The sequence below is a fragment of the Callithrix jacchus genome, chromosome 2 (genome assembly GCF_049354715.1).
Source record: "Callithrix jacchus isolate 240 chromosome 2, calJac240_pri, whole genome shotgun sequence".
NCBI lineage: Eukaryota > Metazoa > Chordata > Mammalia > Primates > Cebidae > Callithrix > Callithrix jacchus.
The window spans coordinates 98,385,417-98,403,213 of NC_133503.1; positions in this window are offsets into that span (position 1 = coordinate 98,385,417).

Below are 17,797 nucleotides of genomic sequence, written 5' to 3' on the forward strand. Positions count from 1 at the left end.
TGTAAGGCCCTTCTCTGTCTCTTTTTATCTTTTGATTGCAATAAACCTTTGGATTTATCTTTATCTTTTTTTATCTTTGGATTGCAACTCCTGTTTTTTTTTCTTTCCATTTGCTTGGTAAATCTTTCCCCATCCCTTTATTTTGACCCTATGTGTGTCTTTGCATGTGATATGGGTCTCCTGAATACAGCACACTGACGGGTCTTGACTATCCAATTTGCCAGTCTGTGTCTTTTAATTGGGGCATTTAGCCCATTTACATTTAAGGTTAATATTATTATGTGTGAATTTGATCCTGTCATTATGATGCTAGCTGCTTATTTTGCCCATTAGTTGATGTAGTTTCCTTATAGTATTGATGATCTTTACAATTGGATATTTTTCTGCAGTGGCTGGTACCAGTTTTTCCTTTACATTTTTATTGCTTCCTTCAGGAGCTCTTGTAAGGTAGGCCTGGTGGTGATGAAATCTTGTAGCATTTGCTTGTCTATAAAGGATTTTATTTCTCCTTTGCTTATGAAGCTTAGTTTGGCTGGATATGAAATTCTGGGAAATTTCTTTCTTTAAGAATGTTGAATATTGACCCCCATTCTCTTCTGGCTTACAGGGTGTCTGCAGAGAGGACTTCTGTTAGCCTGATAGGCTTCTCTTTGTGGCTAACCCAATCTTCCTCTCTGGCTGCCTTTTACATCTTTGCCTTCATTGCAACCTTGGTGAATCTGACAATTATATGCCTTGGGATTGCTCTTCTCAAGGAGTATCTTTCTCTGTATTTCCTGAATTTGAATATTGGCCTCTCTTGCCAGGTTGGAGAAGTTCTCCTGGATAATATTCTGAAGAGTGTTTTCCAACTTAGTTCCATTCTCCCCATCACTTTCGAGTACACCTGTCAAATGTAGGTTTGGTCTTTTCACATAGTCCCATATTTCTTGGAGGCTTTGTTGGTTCCTTTTCATTATTTTTTCTCTAATCTTGTCTTTACAATTTATTTTATTAAGTTGACCTCACTGTCTGATATCCTTTCTTCTGCTTGATCGATTCAGCTATTGATACTTGTGTATGCTTCACGAAGTTCTCTTCCTGTGTTTTTTGGCTCCATCAAGTAATTAATGTTCTTCTCTAAACTGGTTATCCTATTAGCAATTGCTCTAATCTTCTTTCGAAGTTCTTAGCTTCCTTGCATTGGGTTAGATCTTGCTCCTTTAGCTCAGAGGAGTTTGTTATCACGCACCTTCTGAGGCTTACTTCTGTCAATTCATCAAACTTATTCTCTGTCCAGTTTTGTTCCCTTGCTAGCAAGGAGTTGTGATACTTTGGAGAAGAGTCACTCTGGTTTTGGAATTTTCAGGCTTTTGATGGTGGTTTATCTTAATCTTCATGCATTTATGTACCTTTGGTCTTTGATGTTGGTGACCTTTGGATGGGGTTTCTGGGTAGACATATTTTTGTTGATGTTGATGGTATTCCTTTCTATTTGTTGGTTTTCCTTCTAACAGTTAGGCCCCTCTGCTGCAGTTCTGCTGAATTTTGCTGGAGGTCCACTCCAGACCCTGTTTGCCTGGGTATCACCAGTGAAGGCTTCAGAACAGCAAAGACTGCTGCCTCTTCTTTCCTCTGAAAGCTCTGGAGGGGCACCTACCAGGTGCCAACTGGCTCTCTTGTATGAGGTGTCTGTGGACCCCTGCTGGGAAGCACAGGGGTCAGGGACCCACTTGAGGAGGCAGTGTGTCCCTCAGTAGAGCTTGAGCACTGTGCTGGAAGATCCACTGCTCTCTTCAGAGCCACAGGCAGGAATGTTTAAGTCTGCTGAAGCTATGCCCACAACTGCCCCTTCCCTCAGGAGCTCTTTCCCAGGGAGATGAGAATTTCATCTATAAGCCCCTGAGTGGGGCTGCTGCCTTTCTTTCATAGATACCCTGCCCAGAGAGGAGGAATCTAGAGAGGCAGTCTGGCTACAATATATTTGCACCCAATACAGGAGCACCCAGATTCATAAAACAAGTTCTTAGAGACCTACAAAAAGACTTAGACTCCTACACAATAACAGTGGGAGACTTTAATACCCCGCTGTCAATATTAGACAGATCAACAAGATAGAAAATTAACAATGATATTCAGGACTGGAACTCAGCTCTGGACCAAGTGGACCTAATAGACATCTACAGAACTCTCCACCCCAAATCAACAGAATATAATTCTTTGCAGCACCACACAACACTTATTCTAAAATTGACCACATAATTGGAAGTAAAAACTCCTCAGCAAATGCAAAAGAACAGAAATCATAAAAAAAACAGTCTCTCAGACCACAGTGCAACCAGATTAGAACTCAGGATTAAGAAACTCACTCAAATCCGCACAACTACACGGAAACTGAACAGCCTGCTCCTGAATGACTACTAGGTAAATAATAAAATTAAGGCAGAAATAAATAAGTTTTTTGAAACCAATGAGAACAAAGCTCACAACCAATGAGCTCTGGGACACAGCTAAAGCAGTGTTTAGAGGGAAGTTTAGAGGGAGACACTAAATGTCCACAGAAAGAAACAGGAATGATCTAAAATATAACACCTTAATATCACAGTTAAAAGAACTAGAGATGCAGGAGCAAACACATTCAAAAGCTAGCAGAAGACAAAAAAAAAAACTAAGATCAGAGCAGAACTGAAGGAGACAGAGACATGAAAACCCCTTCAAAAAAATCAATGAACCCAGGAGTTGTTTTTTTGAAAAGATTAACATAATAGATAGACTGCTAGCCAGATTAATAAAGAAGAAAAGAGAGAAGAATCAAATAAACACAATAAATAATAATAAAGGGGAAATCACCACTGATCCCACAGAAATACAAAGTACCCTCAGAGAATACTATAACACCTCTATGCAAATAAACTAGAAAATCTTGAAGAAATAGATAAATTCCTGGACACATACACCCTCCCAAAACTAAGCCAGGAAGAAGTTGAGTCCCTGAACAGACCAATAACAAGTTCTGAAATTGAGGCAGTAATTAATAGCCTACTAACCAAAAAAAGCCCAGGACCAGACAGATTCACAGCCAAATTCTACCAGAGGTACAAAGAAGAGTTGATACCATTTCTTCTGAAATGATTCCAAACAATAGAAAAAGAGGGAATGCTCCCTAATTCATCTTATGAGGCCAGCATCATCCTGATACCAAAACCTGGCAGAGACACAATGAAGAAAAAAGAACATTTCAGCCCAATAGTCCTGATGAACATCAGTGAGAAAATTGTCAATAAAATACTGACAAACCAAATCCAGCAGCACATCAAAAAGCTTATCCACCACAATCAAGTCAGCTTCATCCCTGGGATACAAGGCTGGTTCAACATACACAAATAAATAAATGTAATCTATCACATAAACAGAACCAATAACAAAAACCACATGATCATCTCAATAGATACAGAAAAGGCTTTTGATAAAATTCAACACCCCTTCATGCTAGAAACTCTCAATAAACTAGGTATTGATGGAACATATCTCAAAATAATCAGAGCTATGGACAAACCCAAAGCAAATATCATACTGAATGGGCAAACCTGGAAGCATTCCCTTTGAAAACCAGCATGAGATAAGTATGCCTTCTCTCACCACTCCTATTCAACATACTATTAGAAGTTCCAGGGCAATCAGGGCAGAGAAAGAAATAAAGCATATTCAAATAGGAAGAGTGGAAATCAAGTTGTCCCTGTTTTCAAATGACCTGATTATATATTTAGAAAACACCATCATCTCAGCCAAAAATCTCCTTAATCTCATAAGCAACTTCAGCAAAGTCTCAGGATACAAAATCAATGTGCAAAAATCTCAAGCATTCCTATACACACCAATAGTAGATGAACAAAGAGCCAAATCCTAAGTGAACTCCCATTCACAACTGCTACAAAGAGAATAAAATACCTAGGAATACAACCTACAAGGATGTGATGGACCTCTTCAAGGAGAACTACAAACCACTGCTCAAGGAAATAAGAGAGGACACAAACAAATGAAAAAAATATTCCATGCTCATGGATAGGAAGCCTCAATATAGTGAAAATGGCCATACTGCCCAATGTAATTTGTAGATTAAATGCTATTCCCATCAAGCTACTATTGACTTGCTTCATGTAATTAGAAAAAATTACTTTAAATCTCATATGGAACCATGAAAGAGCTTGTATAGCCAAGACAATCCTAAGCAAAAAGAATAAAGCAGGAGGCATCACACTACCTGACTTTAAACTATACTACAAGGCTACAGAAACCAACACAGCATGGTACTGGTACCAAAACAGATATACAGACCAGTGGAACAAAACAGAGGCCTCAGAAATAACACTACACATCTACAACCACCTGATCTTTGACAAACCTGACAAAAAACAAGCAATGGGGAAAAAATTCCCTATTTAATAAATGGTGTTGGGAAAACTGGCTAGCCTTTTGTAGAAAACTGAAACTGGACCCCTTCCTTACACCTTACACAAAAAATTAATTCAAGATGAATTAAAGACTTAAACATAAGACCTAAAACCATAATAAAAACCCTAGAAGAAAACCTAGGCAATACCATTCAGGACATAGGCATGGGCAAAGACTTCATGACTAAAACACCAAAGGCAATGGCAACAAAAGCCAAAACTGACAAATGGGATCTAATTAAAGAGTTCCTGCACAGCAAAGGAAATTATCATCAGAATGAACAGGCAACCTACAGAATGGGAAAAAATTTTTGCAATCTATCCATCTGACAAAGGGCTAATATCCAGAATCTACAAGGAACTTAAACAAATTTCCAAGAAAAAAAAAGTCCCCATCAAAAAGTGGGTGAAGGATATGAACAGACACTTCTTAAAAGAAGACATTGATGTGGCCAACAAACATATGAAAAAAACATCATCACTGAAATGCAAAGTAAAACCACAGTGTGATACCATCTCACGCCAGTTAGAATGACAATCATTAAAAAGTCAGGAAACAACAGATGCTGGAGAGGATGTGGAGAAATAGGAACACTGTTGAACTATTGGTGGGAGTACAAATTAGTTCAACCATTGTGGAAGGCAGTGTGGCGATTCCTCAAGGATTTAGAACCAGAAATACCATCTGATCCAGCAATCCCATTACTGGGTATCTACCCAAGGGATTATAAATCATTGTACTATAAAGACACATACATATGTATGTTTACTGCAGCACTGCTCACAATAGCAAAGACTTGGAACCAACCGAAATGCCCATCAATGTTAAACTGGATAAGAAAATGTGGCACATATACACCAGGGAATACTATGCAGCCATAAAAAAGGATGCGTTCATGTCGTTTGCAGGGACTTGGATGAAGCTGGAAACCATCATTCTCAGCAAACCAACACAGGAACAGAAAACCAAACACTGCATGTTCTCACTTATAAATGGGAGTTGAACAATGAGAACACAGGGACACAGGGAGAGGAATATCACACACCAGGGCATGTAGGGGGTGGCAGTTTAGGGGAGAAATAGGATTAGGAGAAATGCCTAATCTAGATGACAGATTGATGGGTGTGGCAAACCACTAAGGCACATGTATACCTATGTAACAAACCTGCATGTTCTGCATATGTATCCTAGAACTTAAAGTATAATTTTATAAAATATTGCATGTCCAGCCTTTTAACAACAACAATGAAAGGGTCACAAAGGCCTCTTTATATAGATCATAAGGGAAGTTGCTTTACTCAAAATGCATTCACATAGATGCTGTGGAAAACAGTTAAGACTCAACTTTTACCATCCAGAAGTAGAAAGTTCTATTTGTAGAATCTAAGCCACATAGTCTCTTTCCTAAATGACTGTCTTTGACTCCATCCCATTTTTGCTACTTCCACTCTTGCAATCCTGTACATAGAGAAGACAACATGATCTTTCAAAATGTAAATCAGAACATGTTACTTTTCCTATTGTACATAATGTGAAATCCAAACTACTTATCCTCATCTGCAAATCTCATATGAGCTGGCCCCTACTTCCTTCCCTATTCTCAATCAGGAGGTGCAAAGCTTATTTCCACCTTACAGCCTTTGTGTTACTTTTTCCTTCTGCCAGGAATGTTCTTCCTCCTGATTCTATATGGCTGGCTGCATCCTTCTTTTTATTTTAACAATTTCTTACTCTTTCTGAGAAACTATGGTGTTTACTTCCTATAACACCCCTACAAGTTACCCATTTTATAAACAGAGAATTAGAAACATGGCCTGCATAAGGTTGCACAGCATCTACAGTTATATCTTTGTTCTGTACAGGGTAATTTATTGGGAAATTAATTTAGTGATTTCTTTTATTTTTTTCTCACTCTACCAACCAGGTTGTCAAGCTTTGCATTTGATTGTCTCAGGAATTGCTCCTGGCTTGTTTGAGAGCAGTGGCCCTTCCTGTATTTGTATATCTGTCCTGTATTTATTCTAGTTGAAGAGTTGATGCTAGAGTCCTAGAGAGGTAGAGGCAGGAGAGGAAGGAAATGCCTTTGAAAGAAAGCAGTCTGAAATGGAAAATTCCTGTAAGCTGAGGATGAGATCTGAAGCCATGAGGAAGAATGCCTAGTTCATTGCAATGTCCCAGTAGAAACTAATGCTTCCAAGGAATATGACCCCAGATATGACAGAGAAGGCCACAGCTTTTCTGTTTCAATATAGCTCCACCTCCCCAGGAAGGTCACAGGCATAGAAGTCTGGGATTCCTTGGGCTTAGACTATGATGACACCAGAGTGACCATGATGTATGGAGATAAAGAGCCATACCATATATCACCATACTATGTTAGCTTTCATTTGAGGTTGTAAAAATCTAGCAAAAGTGAAAGTCTCCATTTCTTTGAAAAAGGAACCTGAAAATTGGGTAAATATTTGCCCAAGTAACATGTCCACTGAGAATCTATTCATGCTACCCAAGGTAAAGCAGCCACTTGCTCCAGAGAGACAAGTGGAGGAGTGAGGCATCCTGCAGAGAAAATCAGAGCCAGTGTCTATTGCATGGTACATTGAGGGAGGACAGACAGGTGTGTATTTTTAAATAAGAAGGAAATCTGTTTTTCACAGTTGTTTCTTCCAAGGTTCCAAGCTAGAGATAAATCATTACCACTTTCTAAAGCATATCTAAAGGGAATTGGCAAAATTCAGTCAATAACTCACTGAAGGTTCAGTTGTCCTGGGAATAGCATCTTTTTATCAAGGTCCACTGGGTAATTGATGGATTTCTGCCTAAATGACTTATCCCCATACCCCTGGTATCTTAGGATCTGCCCTGATCTGGAGTCAGCTCCATCCTCTCAGTAACTACAGGCTCCATAGCAAGGGCCATGTTGTCCTCACTCACGAGGGTATGAAAAGTTTTCTACTCACCTCATCATCCCTCTGGAGAAGGCAACTCATGTTTTTTACTGAGTGGTGGCAACACAGGACTCTGCCAATATTTAACTGATGAAATTGCATAAGTGAAATCTCAGTTGAGTTAACAAGAGAGCAATGGGTGGTCAAGCAAGATTTATGAGCCAGCACATTCCTGAGCAGTCAGTTACCGACATAGTACAGTTACCAGTGAACTCAAAGCGACAGATCGCCTCACTCAACTACTGAACCAAGAATGTCCATAACGCTTCCTACAAAAAGCTGTTCTTCTATCTTCAGAAATCCTGATTAATATCTACACTTTCTCACCAACATTTAAAAAAAAAAAAGAGGTAAACATATGCTCTTGCTTTTCTTTGGCTGGGTTAATTGTCTCTACCTTCCCTCTCATCACTCCTGGAACTTCCCAGGGCTGATCTTCTCTCCCAGTATGGCATGCTCTAAACACTCTGCCTCTCAAGCAGGGCACATCATCTGATTAATTCCTAACCTGAGGTGGATATCAGCCCCACCCAGGCCGAGACAATGGTACAAGTGAGCACAAAGACTCCTGCTCATCCAGCAAGCCTGACTCCTCAGGCATCAGCAAGGAGCCCTGCAAAAAGGCAGATTCATTCCTCGTGTTTGCCCTTTCTCCTGAGAGAAGCCGTCTAACTAGACATTTTGCGGACATGCCAAATGAAAGCTTGCCCAAACACTTATCACCTGTTCTTTACAGGGGTTCACGGTAGTAACACCGTCTCACCATCTTTCTCTTAGTAGAACTCACATTTCTGTTTTCCCGTCTAGAAACTGTCAAGTCACCTGACTCTTCTTTCACCTTCATTTCCAGTGTTTGAGGTGGTTCCTGTTTGTGGACTTCTTTCACACTGTCTCTGCTTTCCCATACTCCTCTGACCAAGCACCTGCACCTTTGTCTTCATCTCCTAGGAGGTTCCATAGCCTGAAGTCTGTATTCACCTCATTTTTCCCTGCTCCACTACCAGATAACTCTTTCTGATCTATTTTTAATTGTATTTTCATTCATCCAACAGATATTTTTTGAGTTCCTACAATATGCTGGGCACTGTTCTACTGAAAATACTTCACCAAAAAATAGGTCTAGTCATTGCTATTTTGGAGCTTACAGTTCTAGTAGAGAGGGCACAAAATAAACAAGTATAAAGTAAATCAGATGAACTTGAATTGGTGAATGCTATGGAAAAGAAGAAAGCCTAGGAAGGAGAACAGAGAATGTTGGGGAGAGGATACTATTTTTATGCTAGGTGGTGAAGGAAGGCCCTTCTGGGAAGGTGATATTTCAGCAGAGACTTTACGGAAATGAATGAGTGAGGATGTGAGAGAGTCATGGGAAGAGCTACAAAAAGAGCAGCCTATGTCAAGAGAACTGTGCAGAACTGTGCCACCGTCCCGAGGCAGAAGCAGATGTGGTGTGTTCAAGGAGCAGTAAGGAGGCCAGTGTCCCTGCAGCAGAGTGCATGTGAGACAGGAGAACATGGAAGGCAATGAGGACGAATAGGAGGGAAGAGGACAGGGGCCAGATGGTGTGGGGACTGTAGGCCATTGTAAAAATTTTAATTTTTATTCTGTGTGGGATTCAGAGCCACTGCAGGTTTTGAATACAACTATAATTAGAATTTTGAAGGGATTCGATTTCTCTGGCCACTTTATTAAGACTGAAGGGACAACGGTGAAATGAAGGAGCCTGGATAGTAATCCATTATAATAACCCTGGCTGCGTGATGATGGTGACTTGAACTAGGACTTAGTACCAGAGGTATTGAGAAGTAGTCATTGAATTCTGGAGTTATTTTAAAGGTAGAGCTGATAGGATTTTCTGATAAGTTCAACATGGGGTGTGAAAAACCATAGTTTTTCTCCCATGCAGTTGGAAGACATGAGTATTTATTCGTTGAGATGTAGAACGCAGGGAAAAGAGAAGGTTGGGGAGAAGTGTGAGAGTCAGAAGTTTTGTTTTGAACATGTGAAGTTCATTTTGAAGCACTGGAAATGCTTTTTTTAGATATCTGCATGGAAATGTCAAGCAGACACTTGAGTATGTGAGCATGGAGTTCTGAGGAAAAGCTGGGTCTGGATGGAGCACACATTTGAGAGTTATCAATATATGCATGGCATGGATGGGACTGGATGAAACCTCCAAGGGAATGAGCATGATGTAGGGTGTGCAGTAGCACTGGCGAATTTCTACTGTCTACAGAGAACAATAAGCCCTTTGCTCCACAGGCTGCTTCCTGAGGCTGGCTGTAACCCAGCCTGACCCTGCCTGTTCAAAAACCTATCTTTTCCTCTGGGAGCCGTAGACACCAGCTATTACTTTCATCTCCTTTTCTTTGAGCCCCAGGCATAACTTGCTCATTTTTTTTCAATGCCTTAAATGCTACCCATCTTTCAAGGTCCAACTCAAATCGCACCTTTATCTTTCCATTCACTTCCCAGACATTTTTTGCAAATCTAAGATGTAAGTACAAAAGAGACAGCAATTACAAAGTCAGTCACTTTCCAGAAAGCCTTTCCTGATCCTCAGCCTAACTGTCTTTTCCATGATCTTCTGTAACAAACAAACGCAGAAATTACAATTTTCACCGACTATGGAACAAGCTTCATGGTAGACACTGGGACAAAATTGGGAAAAGTAGATAGTCACAGTCTATTAGAGAAGCAGGCAAGTAAGCAGGCAACTGCCAAAAAAAAAAAAAACGTTCCTTGCTATGAAAGGAGAATGCCCTTGTGGTGGGCACAATAATGTCGTGTCCCCTAAAGGTGTCCACGTTAATGCCCAGAACCTGTGCATAAGTTAGTTTACAGGACAAAAAGGAAATACAGGCTGCAGATGACATTAAGGTTGCTATTCAGCTGACCTTAAAATAGGGAGAGCATCTTAGATTTTTCAGGTGGGTCCAATGTAATCACAAAGGTACTTAAGAGGGGAAAAGGGAGGCAGAAGAGGAGAGTCGAAGAAAGATATGTGATTGTGGAAGGTATGTTGTTGGATTTGAAAATGGAAGAAAGGAGCCACAAAGCAAACAACGTAGGTGACCTGTAGAATCTGGAAAAGGTAAGAAACAGACTCTTCCCTAAGGCCTCCAGAAAAGAATGCAGCCCTGTTGGCACCTTGATTTAGCCCCATGAGACCTGTCAGGCTTCTGAACTATTGAACTGTAACATAGTAAGTTTACATTGTGATCTCCCTTGAGGCAACATGGATGGAGCTAGAGGCCATTAGCCTAAGCAAACTAATCCATGAACAGAAAAGCAAATACTGCACGTTCTCACTTCTAAGTGGGAACTAAACAAGAACACATGGACACAAAGAAGGGGAAATAGATACTGGCAAATACTTGAGGGTGGACGGTGGGAGAAGGGAGAGGATAAAAAACAAACTACCTGTTGGGTACTATGCTTATTACCTGGGTGACACAATGATCTGTACACAAACCCCAAAGACATGTAGTTTACCTGTACAACAAACCTGCACATGTATCCCTGATCCTAAAATAAAACTTAAAAAGAGAAAAAAAAATTGCATTGTGTTAAGCCACTAAGATTTACAGCAACAATAAAAACTAATACTATTGCCAATACTAAAAATGAATACTAAAGTTATATAATACATATAGAACTCCATGGTTATTTAACTTTTTCAGAGGTGCGTGTTACGTCCCCAGTATTGACCAGTTTTCAAAGATTGCCAATTTAAAAAGATTCAGGACAATGAAAACACCTTTAAAAATTCCCTCTGTCGATACTCATATTAGTCAGGGTTCTTTTGGCTGCAAGTAACATAAAAGTTATCAAAAATTTTCTAAAACTAGAAAGCTGGTTCAATAATTGAAAAGTTCTGGAGTAGGTTTAGCTTCAGGCACAGCAGAAAAGAGATGCTTGAGTGGTTTTCATGTTGTCGGAAATCCATCTCTCCTCTGCGCCTCCCTCTCTGCTCACTTCATTCTCAGGCTGCTCTTACTTGGTTGCAAAGATGTCCAATGGCTGCTCCAGGCTTACATTCCTCTGGCTTGGCAACTCCAAAAGAAAGAAGGTGGGGGATGCTACTTGCACTTGACACACACTCCACTTGTTTCATCTGCCTGACACTGACCCGGTCATGGTGGCCAAGGGAGTACTATAGTCTCATTGCCAGATCCAGGACATGTGCTCATCCCTGAAGTCCAGGAGCAGCATCACCACCTTCTACCTACAATGTGTGGAGTGAGGGAGAGTCCTTCTCCCAATAATGCTGGAGCAGAGAGTAGTGGCCAGAAGTAAGTACTATGAGGGAAGTGAATGAAGGCCGCCTCCTACAGAACATCTCCAACCATGGCTCATGTTCCCCCAGGCTCTGGAAAGCCTTAGTCACCTCTACCTTCTACCACCTTAAGTATACGAGCTCATCAGAGGAGTTATTGGGCAGCTTAGAATTTTCCATGTGTCTCTTCCTGAAAAGGAATGCTCTTCAGATAATTTTTTAGAAGTAATGACCCTCTGTGTCCCTACAAGAAGTATCCCAGCTGGGACCTTACTCTGTAGTGGAGGAAGATTGCAAGAGATTAGGACCCCACAGAGCTGATTTCTCTTTCCCTGCAACCTAAATATTCCACTGTCCTGGAAAGATGGGACGATGCTACTTGCATTTCAAGGTGGAGCAAGCAAAGCCCAGAGTAATTACAGAAGTTGCTAAATGTTCAGAAAACAATAGCAAAGCTGGAAGTGGATGTTCAGAACTGTATAAAGCCAAAAGTGGTTATTTTCCCCTTACCAAATTAACGGAAAAAAAAGCCTACCTGGCACTGTCAGGGAAGTCATTCTGCTCACTAGCTCATATCTTATCTCAAGCTATCATTTATCATCCATTAGGTCCTAAAACTGGATTTGTAGAGCCCTGCACAGAATTCCAACAAACACTAGCTCATTTTGATGAGGACTCAATATAGAGAGACAAATAAAAGGTAAAAAGAGTTTCTTTGAGCCCTTTAAGACCTGCCAGTAGTTCCTTATTTTCTCCATTTCTTCAAGTCTGGCCTTATTTTATATACTGGCCTAGGCACCTCAACTTTAGGCCTCAATCATTCTTATTAGGTATATATTGTAATGTTTTCTGAGCCTTGATGAAGAGAGTGTTCCTCATTACCCACATGCAGTCAGAAGATAGAAAAACATCTAAAAATTCTATTCCACTAGAAACCAAGTGGAAAATCACATTGCAATTCTGTTTCCAAGCTGATAAAGATGAACAATCCAATAGTGGGGATAGTAGAAGAAGTAGAGAAGAGCTTGGGAGAGAATGAATAAAGGAAAAGAGAAAATAAAACCTTAAAGCTATCTTCAAATGTCAGGGGACAAAATGAAATGAAGTTTCCCTGACGTACAGAATGAACATGTTATTTAGTCATTCTCCCAGATTTTCAAGCATAAATATCAGGCTCCATATCAACCTACACAAACCAGGCACTGATCCCATTAGGAGAAAAGAAAAAGAAGAAAGAGAGAGAGAAGGAAGGAAGAAGAAAGGAAGGAAGGAAGGAAGGAAGGAAGGAAGGAAGGAAGGAAGGAAGGAAGGAAGGAAGGAAGGAAAAAGAAAGAAAATCTCTGCAAACATCGTTAACCCACCCCAAAGCTGCTTCCAAAAGAAAATGCCAAGTTGCTTGCCAACCAATAAAATGATACTAATTGAAAGATGCAGGTCACAAGTAACGGAAGGCTATAGAACAAATAGCATCCTTGTCATCTGCAGAGCTATAAGTGGAAACTATGAAAATTGCTGGTTTTGTTTTCTGGAGACAAATTCTCAGATGGCTTACTGCATGAACCTTCATTTTCTGTACTTTTTTTTTTCCTGAGGCAGCAGGAGAATTTGTGATGTCTTATTTTATATACTTAGCTTTACAGAAGGAAAGCAATATGACATACCAGTAGGGGAAAAGTCATAGCAGTCTAAACATTTAAAACAAAATTCAAGTCACAGTATTGCCATGCTAATCTTTCATGAGGAACTGAGTTAGTTTATGTTCAGATTGGATGACGGTTTGGCAGGGAGGATCCCATACTCTCTTCTTTGTGAGCCTGGGAATATTTTATGGCAGTTCTTAATAGTACCAACCATACCTCCTTTGGAAACATTCTTTTCTCTGGCTCTTGCAAATATCAAACTCCCCTAATATTTTTCCCTCTACTTCTCTGAACATGCCTTCTTAATCTCCTATGGGGTGATGCTTTTTTCCTGCTGTTCCCCTGGAGTTTGATCATGCCTCTTATTACTGTGCTCATTCTCCCAGGGTGTTCTAGTCTGTTCCTACAACTTCAGTTTCTTTCTTTCCATTTGCTCAGAGATGTCTTCCTTTCTGAGTTTCAGAGCTATATAATAACCACTTCATTGGAAATCTCTACCCTGCTCCTCAGTGCAACTGTCCTATATGTTCTCTAACTTCTCTTCCAGAACTGCTGCGTTCTTGATACTTATGCTTCAGTGAATGGCCTGTTTCTCAGGATCCTTAGGGTGTCACTTTTCCAACCAGAAACCACTGTGGCTGGTGGCACCTTTGCCCAGGTTTTTTTTTTCCCTGATGAATTTTATTTTATTTTTATTGCATTTTAGGTTTGGGGGTACATGTGAAGTACATGCAAAATAGTTGCAGAGGTACACACGTGGCAGTGTGATTTGCTGCCTTCCTCCCCTTCACCTATATCTGGCATTTCCTCATTCTGCTGAGTCAGCCTGCTGGGCTATGCTTAGCTTGTGCTACAAGCTCAGATTCCATGCCTACTAAGGGTTAGCCAAATGTGGAGCAGTGAGGGGTGCATGAGCAAGCAAGTGTGGGATCTGGCCACTGCGCACAGCTGGGCATGTCAACTGCTGTGCTGGGGCGGGCAGCTCCCGTTGCCAGCATAGCCACAAGCTTGTAGCTGGATCTTATGCACCATAAGTAGCCTCTGCTGTAGGCACCCCTGTTGGACAAGGGGAGTGTAGTGGCACCTGGAAGCTTGGAGATGCCAGGAACCACAGAGCCCCAAAGAGGGTGTCACAGCCCTGGCTCAGGGAGTCTCTAGGTCTGGGCTCTCTGAAGGGCTGCAGCTCTTCTCTCCTTGTTGCCAGCACCATGGCAAGAAGGGTGTGTAGTGGGGAATAAGAGCGTGTTTAAGCCCTGTTTCTGTTACAGCTCTTTCAGTCTCACCATTTGGCAGATTCCGAGTTTTTGCCCTATATCCAGGAAGAATGGGGTACATAGATAACTGGAGGGTGAGCGAGGCAGACAAGTATTTTATTGAGTGACAGAATAGCTCTTGGGAGACCTGAAGTGGATAGAGGCAGGTCCTCCTGATGAGTGCAGCCCTCAGCAGAAAGGAGACCCAGAGTGGGTAGTTCCTTTCCACAGGCAGGTTGTCCTGCTGAGTGTCCAGCTCTCAGTAAAGAGAAGACATGGAGTGGACAGCTCCTTTATGCAGGCAGGTCATCCCAAGGAGTCTAGGAGACCTGAATTGGGTGGCTCCTTCCCACAGCTGATGATCCTGATGTCTGTGAGCTTGGCTGGGTCCAGAGTTTTTATGGGTTCAGAATGGACAAAGTGCATGCTGATGGGTCCATGGGTGGCCATGGCTGGGCCTGGAAAATGTACCATAAGTTCCCACTTGGGGCCACCAGAAACAGACTGCCCCCAGGCTTCAGGCTATCCTGAGCTTGAAGGTGGAGCTTCACCAGGGACCTGTTCTTTCTGCCAAGGAGCCTATCTGCCTCCTGCCACTATCAATCATGTTGTCCATGGCCCCCAGACTGTTCCTGCCAACGGGAACTTGCAGGCCCACCCAGAGCTACCCTCAGCCCCACTCAGACTCCCTCCTGTGCCCATGTGTGCCCAAAGTCCAGAGGGGGTAAGGTGGCAGGGGGCTGGCATGTCAGTGCCACCCTGAGCACATGCATACCCAGCCAGCGTCATGAGAGCACCTGGGCTCAGCCACAACTTTACTCCACCCTGGAGCAGGTGCTGGGAGTGGGGAGAGGCCAGGAAGTGGGAGCAGGCACTCACTCCTCATATTCATGTGTCCACATAACCCCTACTACTCTGCACCTGGCTTGCCCTTGGCAGGTGTGGGATACAGTCCAATAGCACAAGCTGAGCCTGTGGGGTGCAGTGGGTGGAGCGAGCCCAGAGGATGTGAGCAAAACTCAGGCAGAAGATGCCACTGATCAGAGAGGCTTCTGACTGGCAAAGAGACACCCCAAAGATCCCATCACATCTGTATCTGAAACTAGGCAACATCCTTAACATCTTTTTCTTGCACATTCCCCATATCCACTAATTCCTTACATGCTATTTTACCTTTTACTTATTTCTTGAATCAATATACCCAAGGCTATCCATTTTGTCACCACCCTCATCCAAACTATGGTATCAGGAGATAGCGTAGGGTAGTATGGTATCAGGAGACAATGTAGAGTACTTTGGTATCAGGAGACAATGTAGAGTAGTATGGTATCAGGAGACAGCCTAGAGTACTTTGGTATCAGGAGACAGCCTAGAGTACTTTGGTATCAGGAGACAGCATAGAGTACTATGGTATCAGGAGACAGCGTAGAGTAGTATGGTATCAGGAGACAACGTAGAGTACTTTGGTATCAGGAGACAGCGAAGAGTAGTATGATATCAGGAGACAGCGTAGAGTACTTTGGTATCAGGAGACAGCATAGAGTAGTTTGGTATCAGGAGACAGTGTAGAGTAGTATGGTATCAGAAGACAGCATAGAACAGTATGGTATTATGAGACAGCGTAGAGTACTTTGGTATCAGGAGACAGCGTAGAGTAGTATGATATCAGGAGACAGCGTAGAGTACTTTGGTATCAGGAGACGGCATAGAGTAGTTTGGTATCAGGAGACAGCGTAGAGTACTATGGTATCAGGAGACAGCGAAGAGTAGTATGATATCAGGAGACAGCGTAGAGTACTTTGGTATCAGGAGACAGCGAAGAGTAGTATGATATCAGGAGACAGCGTAGAGTACTTTGGTATCAGGAGACAGCGTAGAGTAGTATGATATCAGGAGACAGCGTAGAGTACTTTGGTATCAGGAGACAGCGTAGAGTACTATGATATCAGGAGACAGCGTAGAGTACTTTGGTATCCGGAGACAGCGTAGAGTACTATGGTATCAGGAGACAGCGAAGAGTAGTATGATATCAGGAGACAGCGTAGAGTACTTTGGTATCAGGAGACAGCGTAGAGTAGTATGATATCAGGAGACAGCGTAGAGTACTTTGGTATCCGGAGACAGCGTAGAGTAGTATGGTATCATGAGACAGTGTACAGCCACACTCTCAACCAAACTATGGTATTATGAGACAGTGAGAGAACTATACCTGGAACCAAAGTTCAGACTCCAGCTCTACCTCATAATAACTGTGAAAAAGTCATTTGATCTGTTTATACTTCAGTTTTTTCATCTGCAAACAGAGATCATAATAAAACACACCTCATAGCATTGCGAAAACTAATGATCATACAGGTAAAAGAATGACCAGCTCATAGCTCAAGAAAGTGTTAGCTGAAGTGACAATTATTGCCATTATTATCGTTACTGTTATCATTATAATCCATCTTGACAGCTGAATCACCTAAGTTAATTTTCTTAATTTTCCACTGACACTTTCTTTCCAATTCTTTCTGCTCATTATGGTTAAAAATGAGGTTCCTAAAGGCAAATCCTATAAGACCACCTTGCTTATTCAGTTTACCTCAAGATAAAGCTCAAATCCCTTAACATATCTTAGGAGGCTCTTAGTACCTGGTTCTTCCCTGCATTTCTCTTGCAACTAGTTCCTTCTGATATCTCTGTTCCTTTTCACATGACTGAGACACTCTTCTACTTCTTCACACGGGTCTGCTCTCCTATCAGTTCTCCACTGGTTGTCCCTTGTCTGTATTGGGGAAATATAACTGAAAACAAAATCTCACATCCCAGAAGACCTCTCCACAAAGGTATTATAGACACAAAAGAGTTTTATTCTTAAATAAACATTGAACCAAAATATAATGCATATCACAGGCAATCCCCTAAGAGATAACAAAGAGAGAAAGAAATTGCACCCATTTTGTAGCCAAGCAGATACAATAAATTACTTACATGTTTTTATAGTATGTATAATAACTAGTACTCAGGAAAGAGGACTTTACAGTACTATCTGACATACATAGTTCATCTGACCCTGATAATTGGGGTAAACATCTGTTACCTAATTAGCTTTATCCAGAAAAAAAAAAAAAACCTTCTCACACACAGCAACCTTCTCATACTTTTATGGTAGGGGGTAGTTTGGCAACTTGCAGTGAGATGCCTAATGAAGTTAGATTTCTACCCAACTACAGAAACTGGGAAATGGAAATGCTATCTTTCTTGATG